Genomic DNA, 11,962 nt, shown 5'->3' on the forward strand with positions numbered 1-11,962 from the left:
GCAGGTATGGACAATCAGATCAGCTTCATTACCGCATTCAGTGCTTTCTAGCGGGTACAACTCATAATTGCACGGAGAGAATAAATAAAAAGAAAACCAGTTTATTGTCACGTGCTGTGGGAACGCTGAAAATGGGCGTGAGGGCAGAGGTCGATATAAAGTCGCTGGCCAAAGTGGCCGAAGGCTTGGAGAGACACAATAGCCCTTTGTAAGAAGGTGGAAGGTATGCGATGCAGCGTAACTCCGCCGACAGGATGGCGCCATGACAACGACAGGCAACGGTTCTCCCTGCCTTGTGCACCTAAAATAGTAGAGACCGCCATAAATCGAAAGACAATTAATCACAGCCCTGCATTTCAATGCGTATGTCCTGTTTAGTAACAACAAAAGTTGAAATATTCGGGGTATGCAAACAAAGATGCTCTGGCTCCCACCGAATCATTCACAGAGATTTATTATTCTTTAAAAACATGAAATAAATAGGAAGGGAGGAGAAGCTAAGACGAAATGGCTGCAGGAAAAATGTGAAGACATCGAAAAAGATATGATTGTCGGAAGGACAGACTCAGCATACAGGAAAGTCAAAACAACCTTTGGTGACATTAAAAGCAACGGTGGTAACATAAAGAGTGCAACGGGAATTCCACTGTTAAATACAGAGGAGAGAGCAGATAGGTGGAAAGAATACATTGAAAGCCTCTATGAGGCTGAAGATTTGTCTGATGTGATAGAAGAAGAAACAGGAGTCGATTTAGAAGAGATAGGGGATCCAGTATTAGAATCGGAATTTAAAAGAGCTTTGGAGGACTTACGGTCAAATAAGGCAGAAGGGATAGATAACAGTCCATCAGAATTTCTAAAATCATTAGGGGAAGTGGCAACAAAACGACTATTCACATTGGTGTGTAGAATATATGAGTCTGATGACATACCATCTGACTTTCGGAAAAGCATCATCCACACAATTCCGAAGACGGTAAGAGTTGACAAGTGCGAGAATTATCGCATAATCAGCTTAACAGCTCATGCATCGAAGCTGCTTACAAGAATAATATACAGAAGAATGGAAAAGAAAATTGAGAATGCACTAGGTGACGATCAGTTTGACTTTAGGAAAAGTAAAGGCACGAGAGAGGCAATTCTGACGTTACGGCTAATAATGGAAGCAAGGCTAAAGAAAAATCAAGACACGTTCATAGGATTTGTCGACCTGGAACAAGCGTTTGACAATATAAAATGGTGCAAGCTGTTCGAGATTCTGAAAAAAGTGGGGGTAAGCTATAGGGAGAGATGGGTCTTATACAATATGTACAACAACCATGAGGGAATAATAAGAGTGGACGATCAAGAATGAAGTGCTAGTATTAAGAAGGGTGTAAGACAAGGCTGTAGCCTTTCGCCCCTACTCTTCAATCTGTACATCGAGGAAGCAATGATGGAAATAAAAGAAAGGTTCAGGAGTGGAATTAAAATACAAGATTAAAGGATATCAATGATACGATTCGCTGATGACATTGCTATCCTGAGAGTAAGTGAAGAAGAATTAAATGATCTGCTGAACGGAATGAACAGTCTAATGAGGACACAGTATGGTTTGAGAGTAAATCGGAGAAAGACGAAGGTAATGAGAAGTAGTAGAAATGAGAACAGAGAGAAACTTAACATCAGGATTGATGGTCACGAAGTCAATGAAGTTAAGGAATTCTGCTACCTAGGCAGTAAAATAACCAATGACGGACGGAGCAAGGAGGACATCAAAAGCAGACTCGCTATGGCAAAAAAGGCATTTCTGCCCAAGAGAAGTCTACTAATATCAAATAAAGGCCTTAATTTGTGGAAGAAATTTCTGAGTGTGAACGTCTGGAGTACAGCATTGTATGGTAGTGAAACATGGACTGTGGGAAAACCGGAACAGAAGAGAATCGAAGCATTAGAGATGTGGTGCTATAGACGAATGTTGAAAATTAGGTGGACTGATAAGGTAAGGAATGAGGAGGTTCTACGCAGAATCGGAGAGGAAAGGAATATGTGGAAAACACTGATAAGGAGAAGGGACAGGTTGATAGGACATCTGCTAAGACATGAGGGAATGAGTTCCATGGTACTAGAGGGAGCTGTAGAGGGCAAAAACTGTAGAGGAAGACAGAGATTGGAATACGTCGAGCAAATAATTGAGGATGTAGGTTGCAAGTGCTACTCTGAGATGAAGAGGTTGGCACAGGAAAGGAATTCGTGGCGGGTCGCATCAAACCAGTCAGAAGACTGATAAAAAAAAAAAAAAAAAACAGCAGCTCGTGTAAGATGATATTGTTAAAGTAGCGTGGCGGGAGATACCGGTCCCTGGCTGGTTGGCAGAAACATTCGTTGTGTGAACCTGTCCAGAGCCGATACCGGTAGAAAACTTCACTTCTTCCTGGGCCTCCGTGAGCGATGGATGTGCACGACGTCTGCTTCGATACAACGCGAGGTGGCGCGAGGTGGTGGATAGGTTTTGAGTGTATCAGTTCCTAACATTGTTCATCTACATCTACATTTATACTCCGCAAGCCACCCAACGGTGTGTGGCGGAGGGCATTACCTCCCTTTCCTGTTCCAGTCGCGTATGGTTCGCGGGAAGAACGACTGTCTGAAAGCCTCCGTGCGCGCTCTAATCTCTCTAATTTTACATTCGTGATCTTCTCGGGAGGTATAAGTAGGGGGAAGCAATATATTCGATACCACATCCAGAAATGCACCCTCTCGAAACCTGGCGAGCATGCTACACCGCGATGCAGAGCGCCTCTGTTGCAGAGTTTGCCACTTGAGTTTGTTAAACATCTCCGTAACGCTATCGCAGTTACCAAATGACCCAGTGACGAAACGCACCGCTCTTCTTTGGATCTTCTCTATCTCCTCCGTCAACCCGATCTGGTACGGATCCCACACTGATGAGCAATACTCAAATAAGTATAGGTCGAACGAGTGTTTTGTAAGCCACTTCCTTTGTTGATGGACTACATTTTCTAAGGACTCTCCCAATGAATCTCAACCTAGTACCCGCCTTACCAACAATTAATTTTATATGATCATTCCACTTCAAATCGTTCCGCACTCATACTCCCAGATATTTTACAGAAGTAACTGCTGCCAGTGTTTGTTCCGCTATCATATAATATTACAATAAAGGATCCTTCTTTCTATGTACTCGCAATACATTACATTTGTCTATGTTGAGGGTCAGTTGCCACTCCCTGCACCAAGTGCCTATCCGCTGCAGTTAATCCTGCATTTCGCTACAATTTTCTAATGCTGCAACTTCTCTGTATATTACAGCATCATCCGCGAAAAGCCGCGTGGAACTTCCGACACTATCTAATAGGTCATTTATATACATTGTGAAAAGCAATGGTCCCATAACACTCCCCTGTGGCACGCCAGAGGTTACTTTAACGTCTGTAGACGTCTCTCCATTTGTTTCGCTGGTATGGATTTTGCATCTGCAGGGTCAATTTGTAGCCTAGCCATTGTCGTGTAAATAATTAGCGTGTGAATTAAATTGTGCTACCGAAAAGCAAATCGTTAAAAATTGTTAACTTCTAAGGTCATCAGTCCCCTAGAACTTAGAACTACTTAAACCTAACTAACCTAAGGACATCACACACATCCATGCCCGAGGCAGGATTCGAACCTGGGACTGTAGCGCCTAGAACCGTTTGGCCACCTCGGCCGGCGGGAAAGATAAGGTTGTTCGTTAGCACCGCGGTCGCGCGGTTCCAGATTGTAGCGCCTAGAAACGCTCGGCCACTCCGGCCGGCAGCAAATCATCATTATGTTGTAAATGAAGCATGACTACTGTAATAAAACTCAGCCTTACCATGATTTTGCTTTGCTTATTCCTGTTTGAGAGCTGGGGGGGGACCTTTCTATCGGTTCCTGCTGATGTTGTAGACGTGCCGAACGCAGTGTTTTGGGTGTCTTGTGTGGCAGGGCACAGAGGTGGAAGTACAGGTTGAGAACAGTTTTGCTGGAGCACTACAGAGCTGACCCTGTCTGCTGGGATCCGCATTAGTACGATATAGCCACAAAATATGAACCGTTTATGCCACACCCACCTTACACCATTACAAACTCAACGCCCTGTTCTTAAGGACGCGAAATCATCAGATGTGAAAGTTTCTTGTGAGTATGGTTGATAAAGTCGGAAATTTCATGAGGTTGTTGGCACCTGTTGTTGTTCCAGTGTCAGAAAGAAGCAGTGAGATTCGGGAACACCTGCACTGATTCGACGCTTGTATGAGGACTTGTAGTCACTCACAAAGAACATTAATGTATCGTGTCACGCTTATCTTAGTGGAAAGACGCATTTCTGTTCTCTTGCGCTATCGGCGATTGATCACTGGAAACAGTAGCGACCGTAAAATACCTGCAACAAACATTCGAGCTACCTCTAGTATAACGACCGAATAAAACTAACTGTAGGAAAAGTAGAGGCCATAATGGGGTTCCTTAGATGAATTAACAAGGAAATGTAGCTCAACCACGGAAGAAGTGGTATACAAACCACTTGTTGGATCGATTCTCGAGAACTGCTCTTCAGTAGTGGGCTCTTACCAGATAGGATTAATATACAGAAAATATCTACAGAAGAATGGCGCGTTTCGTGATTAGGAGGTGGGGAGGGGGGGGGGGGGGGGGAATTCTGCTAAGTACTTGAGGGTTACGAAGTAGTCTCTCGCACTCCAGTGTTAGACAACACTAGAGATGCTGTTCAAATTACGGGAGTGTGTTCTCCAACAACAGTGAGGCAAACTATTAATCCTTCCCGCTTAAATGTCAAAGGACGACCACAACGGGTCTATTAGAGAATTAAAAAAAAATTATTCAAATGGCTCTGAGTACTATGGGTCTTAACATCTATGGTCATCAGTCCCCTGGAACTTAGAACTACTTAAACCTAACTAACCTAAGAACATCACACAACACCCAGTCATCACGAGGCAGAGAAAATCTCTGACCCCGCCAGGAATCGAACCCGGGAACCCGGACGCGGGAAGCGAAAACGCTGCCGCACGGCCACGAGCTGCGGACAGAGAGTTCAGGGTTCATACAGAGACCTAACTACAGTCTTTGTTCCTACTGCAGCGTCCTTGAAATGGGATGGACCACAGGGATTGGCGACTGACCCCCAACGTAACAAATGCAACGTGTTACGCATTATTGGGCAAGAAGTCCCTTTATTGTATCATCACACGATGGCAGAGCAATCAATGAAAGCAGTCACATCCACACAATATCGAACAGTATGTGTACCGAGCAATTTAAAGTGGACTATATAAAGCTAATCGCTCACAGGAAATTTACCAAGAAGTGTTCTTCTCGCGGGCCATTCCCGACTGTAACAGGGAAGGGGGGGGGGGGGGAGGAGCTGGGGGAAAGGGAGCGACAGTGTTACACAAAGTACCCTCCCCCCTCCCGCTCAACGTAAGACGGCTTGCAGGTTTTATACGTTTATGCTGATGTAGATAAAAATGAAATTGGTTTTTACTTGGTCCCGTCAAGGGTTAATAAATTCCGTCCAACGTGTATAGCTAATTGATTCCATCACTAATGAGATTCTGGAATGGCTTTGAAATATTGCTGCCGCAACATATCTACTGGACATAAAACGTTTGTCAGCTACAAATTTGTTTTACATTAGTAAATGCGTTAAGTCAAGTGGTGCAAAGGAGGGACTGGCGAACAACTATACTTAACCTCCTTGTGTTACCATCGATACTTTTCAATCTAGGCTCTACTCGCCAACGTTTCACATTTCAGAAAACTTTCCACAACGTATTTTGCAGCTGAAATGTACTTTGGTTTTGTCGGTGTGAGGAAGCGTTTTAACTCGAAAGCAAAGGACGAGAAAGAAAATAACCAAAGCACGGGCATTGAATTTTTTTATGATGCCTGTGTGAGTGAAATGAGACACATTCAAATAATATTGCACATACTAGAGCCACCTGGTTCTGACGAAACGTTGTCATGACAGGAATAGTAAGCAACACGATTATTTTTGGTCATTATTATGTCTCCTACTGTATTTTAAGAAAGAATAAATAAAGTAACGTGACTTGCGCACATAATAAATCCTCGTCGTGAAATACATCACAAACAAGGACTCGGTGTCGCTATGTGTGCAATACTCTCATAGCGCTCCGTATGTCCGCAGCCATGAGTAACGCACAGCTCGGAGCAGCTGTTACAAGACTGCCAAATACTATAGGCAAATGAAACTGAAGCCTTATGAGTGGTGCCTGCTGTAGAATCGTCCTGGCATGTAGCACTCTCGTCAAGAATCTGGTGAGGTTTTCTTCAACTTCTTCTGCACTTGTGTCTGTTCCGTTTTCATTTTTCACTGCCACCTCATGCTAGGTCTTCCCTCGTCCCTTCTTACTCTTGGCTGACAAAAATGGCCTACCGTGGGATTCTCTACACTCACTATTTGTAGGTGATATTTTAACAATGTTTTATTTTCTTCAGTCTTTTCATTAATATTATAAATATCTAGTTGATTCCTAATAGCACCATTCCCTATAAGGTCTTTCCCAATAACACCTCTCACTTCCTGACTTTGATTCTTGCAATTTACTTTTATCTCATTGTTTAAGTATCCATGACCCACTTCCATACAGCAATACAGGTGTAGCCACGGTTTTATAAAATTTTAGTAGTGTGTCTTTTATTATTTTGCTCCGGAATATTTTATTTATCATTCCGCCTATTGAATGATATTTTCTGCATTCTTGTCCATATCGAAGCTTATATCGCATCCCAAAAAACTGAATCTGGAGACCTGCTCAAGTAGTGTATTATATATTAGTACTTTGGAGCGGGGATGGTAGTGGTGGGCGATAGCGTTTCCAATGATGAACCATGATTTTAATTTCCTCCACTGGTATACGAAGGTTATAAGCTCTTTCATACACTGATGTCTGTAGCTCATCTTTATTCCAAAATCGTTACTTTTGTCAGAATTCATAAGAATATTAACATATTTATTTCTATTAATCTGTACACCCGAATTTGCTTACTGTTTCCAGTTCTTAATCAAATGATTTACACAACCATTAAATGTGGTTTGAGAAAGGCTATAGCCCTGTTTCATTCCCTCGTTATTTGCGATTTCACCAGTTTTATTATTGTCAACTTTTATTATTACTTTTGTATTCTTATATAAGCTTTTCGTGGCTGTAGTAACTTGTACAGGAAATCCAGCTTTAATCGTCACGTCCTTTCCGTTTACTATGTAAAATATTTTTCGATTCAATAAAGCTATACGTGTCTCTAAACTATATTACCCCTGCATAAGCGGCATTTCCCGAACCCACTTTGCTCATATAATAAAGTAATCTCCGTTACTGTTTTTATACGAAATATTTATTATTTTTGCAAGTATTTCGTAAGGTGAGTTTGGGAGGAAAAATTAATCTATAATTTGCACAGTTGTTTCTTTGACGTATTTTTTTTTAAAAAAAACTGGTATCTCTTCCACATGTATCCTACTCTGCTTCAGTTACAAAATGAATCCATGACTCTTGGTGTGCTAGCCTAGTTATTTGTTTGGCATGGTTACGTTTTCGCTCACACTCCTCTTCATTTTCTGGTGTTTTATTCTGCAGGAATTTTTTTGTGCCCTGTACCGTCTTCTTCAACGGCTTTTGCGATATTTTAGTTCCAAACTCTCATTCCTTTCTTTTTCCTAAAGTTCTTTATTCCGAATGTCTCATATGCCGCTTTCTATGCATTATTTAATATTTTGCCATTCTTTCTCCACATACTGGGTTATTTGTGTGTTTTGTAAATATTTCTGTCGCTGACTTTAATAAAATTTTCGAAAACCTGCTTATTCCACAAGGTACACCTTAGTGACATCTTCAAGGTTTGCTAGTCTTCTTGGTCTAAGTTTCTTCCACTTCGCTAACACTGAAACTGTTGGGATAACAAAATAGTGACCTGAACAGATATCGCTTCCTCGGTATGCGTCTGTTATATCTTGAACCTTGTTACATATCCCGTCGTTTGCGATTACGTAGTTTATTATAGATCTATGACTCCTAGTAGTCGATATAATCCATGTTTCTCTTTTTTCCTAAAAATGTGTTAATCACTTTAAACTGGTTGAAGATGCCAAACCACCTAAGTTAGTCACTTTGTTGATGTGCTTTTTTTCGAATGTATGCACAGCTCCTGCGATAGATGTTGCCTACTCTAGCACAAAAATCTCCGTAACTGAGAACCGGATATCTTTTATTTACTTTATTTATGACCGTTTCCAGTTCGTTATGTACATTCTGGATTTGGTAATGCCATGTTAATAGCAGAAGTGGCTATCCAGAAATTCTTAATCAATTAAATGCAACCAACATGAGGTTCCAACTTCGTCTTTCATTGTTTCAGACAACATATGGATAATGACCTGGACAACTGGAGAACACTGACTAACGTTAACATGAACTAAAGAACCTATCTCTAAAAGGTAACTATGGCTGTTTTTTCAGTTAATTAAGAGTCGATATTGTTTTGAAGAAAGAAATAATATTTGTGAATCTATTTTTTTCGCATTTTATCCTTGGTTTACAGCAGTTTTTTATCGCATTTCTTTCTTGAATTCATCTTGACTACTGATACGTTACTGTAAAGTTCTCATATGTTTTCTGCAATTGTAAATAATTCACCTTTACTGTTCTGGGACAAAGACGAATGAGCACACAGCATGAGTAGTGAATAAGATGCCTTACTCTGTGTTTAGTTTTATCCGTGGTTGTCTTGTAACTCAGTTGTGCAGCGCTGTGAGACATTGTTATTTGAGGCATGGCAGCGAGCAGTTGAGTTTTTCAGAGAATGAGGTCTGTTATTGTAAACCTGACAGAATTTATCTGGAGTACTTTATTCTGGAGACGGAAATTCATTTACTACTTTCTTGTTACTTATGTTGATTGAGGAGATTTTGGAGGAATTTTAAAGGTGTGTTTGTAGTTTCGTTGTTATGAGAGAATTTCCTGATTGTTAGTCTTCCTATGTTGTGCAATCTTTTTGTCAATAATCAGAGTTTGATTTCTTAAAACCGAGTTTCTTTAAAGTAAAACCTACCTCCATGATTCATAGTAAAGTTCTGAATTTTATCGTGTGTGTATTGCACCTTGCGCCACACGAAGCAGCAGATTGTTTCTGACAAAAAGTATTTGCAGTAGATTATCTATCTTTAGCGGCTCCGTCTGTTGATTCGTATGTGCTTTCGAGAACATCGGTACTTCAGAAACATAAAAACAGCATGAAGACCAAGAGGTAAGTCACTTTAATTTCAGGGCAGGTCTCATCTTGCATTCTTGGTGAAACAGTGTGTAATCAGGATTGGCAGGTGCCGCAGTGGCAAATACTTTTTCAGTGGACAGTATTGGTAATTTCGGACAGTTATTTTCCTCCGAGTAGACCAGTAATTTATTTTTGTGGATATTTTTAGTCTCACCTCACACTTCACATCAAGCATCGTTCATTAGTAGCTTCGATACTGAGTTTTAATTATACGTTTTTCTTGAATACACAATTAGTTTCTTTCGGTACTTTATTACATCGATTTTATTTGTTTCAAATGTTGTGTTTCATGAAGTTTAAAGTTTTATTTCACGAAACTGGTCACATGCGCAACAAATGGCCAACTAATTCAGTTTTGCTCAGCAACTGAATACGCTTCCTAAAGTACACGTCACATGAGGAGTTTTCGAAATAAGTGGTTTCTGTTTTATCTCATATAGACAAATTTTATCATTTATTGATTTAAGAAGAAATTGAAGAAATTGAAGAAATGTACGATGAAATAAAAGAAATTATTCAGATGGTGAAGGGAGACGAAAATTTAATAGTAATAGGTGACTGGAATTCGAGTGTAGTAAAAGGGAGAGAAGGAAACATAGTAGGTGAATATGGATTGGGGCTAAGAAATGAAAGAGGAAGCCGCCTAGTAGAATTTTGGACAGAGCACAACTTAATCATAGCTAACACTTGGTTTAAGAATCATGAAAGAAGGTTGTATACGTGGAAGAACCCTGGAGATACTAAAATGTATCAGATAGATTATATAATGGTAAGACAGAGATTTAGGAACCACGTTTTAAGTTGTAAGACATTTCCAGGGGCAGATGTGGACTCTGACCACAATCTATTGGTTATGACCTGCAGATTAAAACTGAAGAAACTGCAAAAATGTGGGAAATTAAGGAGATGGGACCTGGATAAACTGAAAGAACCAGAAGTTGTACAGAGTTTCAGGGAGAGCATAAGGGAACAATTGACAGGAATAGGGGAAAGAAATACAGTAGAAGAAGAATGGGTAGCTCTGAGGGATGAAGTAGTGAAGGCAGCAGAGGATAAAGTAGGTACAAAGACGAGGGCTGCTAGAAATCCTTGGGTAACAGAAGAAATATTGAATTTAATTGATGAAAGGAGAAAATATAAAAATGCAGTAAATGAAGCAGGCAAAAAGGAATACAAACGTCTCAAAAATGAGATCGACAGGAAGTGCAAAATGGCTAAACAGGGATGGCTAGAGGACAAATGTAAGGATGTAGAAGCTTATCTCACTAGGGGTAAGATAGATACTGCCTACAGGAAAATGAAAGAGACCTTTGGAGAGAAGAGAACCACGTGTATGAACATCAAGAGCTCAGATGGCAACCCAGTTCTAACCAAAGAAGGGAAGGCAGAAAGGTGGAAGGAGTATATAGAAGGTTTATACAAGGGCGATGTACTTGAGGACAATAATATGGAAATGGAAGAGGATGTAGATGAAGACGAAATGGGAGATACGATACTGCGTGAAGAGTTTGACAGAGCACTGAAAGACCTGAGTCGAAACAAGGCCCCCGGAGTAGGCAACATTCCATTAGAACTACTGACGGCCTTGGGAGAACCAGTCCTGACAAAACTCTACCAGCTGGTGAGCAAGATGTATGAGACAGGCGAAATACCCTCAGACTTCAAGAAGAATATAATAATTCCAATCCCAAAGAAAGCAGGTGCTGACAGATGTGAAAATTACCGAACTATCAGTTTAATAAGCCACGGCTGCAAAATACTAACGCTAATTCTTTACAGACGAATGGAAAACCTGATAGATGCGGACCTCGGGGAGGATCAGTTTGGATTCCGTCGAAATGTTGGAACACGTGAGGCAATACTGACCTTACGACTTATCTTAGAAGAAAGATTAAGAAAAGGCAAACCTACGTTTCTAGCATTTGTAGACTTAGAGAAAGCTTTTGACAATGTTGACTGGAATACTCTATTTCAAATTCTAAAGGTGGCAGGGGTAAAATACAGGGAGCGAAAGGCTATTTACAATTTGTATAGAAACCAGATGGCAGTCATAAGAGTCGAGGGGCATGAAAGGGAAGCAGTGGTTGGGAAAGGAGTGAGACAGGGTTGTAGCCTCTCCCCGATGTTATTCAATCTGTATATTGAGCAAGCAGTAAAGGAAACAAAAGAAAAATTTGGAGTAGGTATTAAAATTCATGGAGACGAAGTAAAAACTTTGAGGTTCGCCGATGACATTGTAATTCTGTCAGAGACGGCAAAGGACTTGGAAGAACAGTTGAACGGAATGGACATTGTCTTGAAAGGAGGATACGTATAAGATGAACATTAACAAAAGCAAAACGAGGATAATGGAATGTAGTCAAAGTAAATCGGGTGATGCTGAGGGAATTAGATTAGGAAATGAGACACTTAAAGTAGTAAAGGAGTTTTGCTATTTAGGAAGTAAAATAACTGATGATGGTCGAAGTAGAGAGGATATAAAATGTAGACTGGCAATGGCAAGGAAAGCGTTTCTGAAGAAGAGAAATTTGTTAACATCGAATATAGATTTATGTATCAGGAAGTCGTTTCTGAAAGTATTTGTTTGGAGTGTAGCCATGTATGGAAGTGAAACATGGACGATAAATAG

The sequence above is a fragment of the Schistocerca gregaria genome, chromosome 8 (assembly GCF_023897955.1).
Source record: "Schistocerca gregaria isolate iqSchGreg1 chromosome 8, iqSchGreg1.2, whole genome shotgun sequence".
Taxonomy (NCBI): Eukaryota; Metazoa; Arthropoda; class Insecta; order Orthoptera; family Acrididae; genus Schistocerca; species Schistocerca gregaria.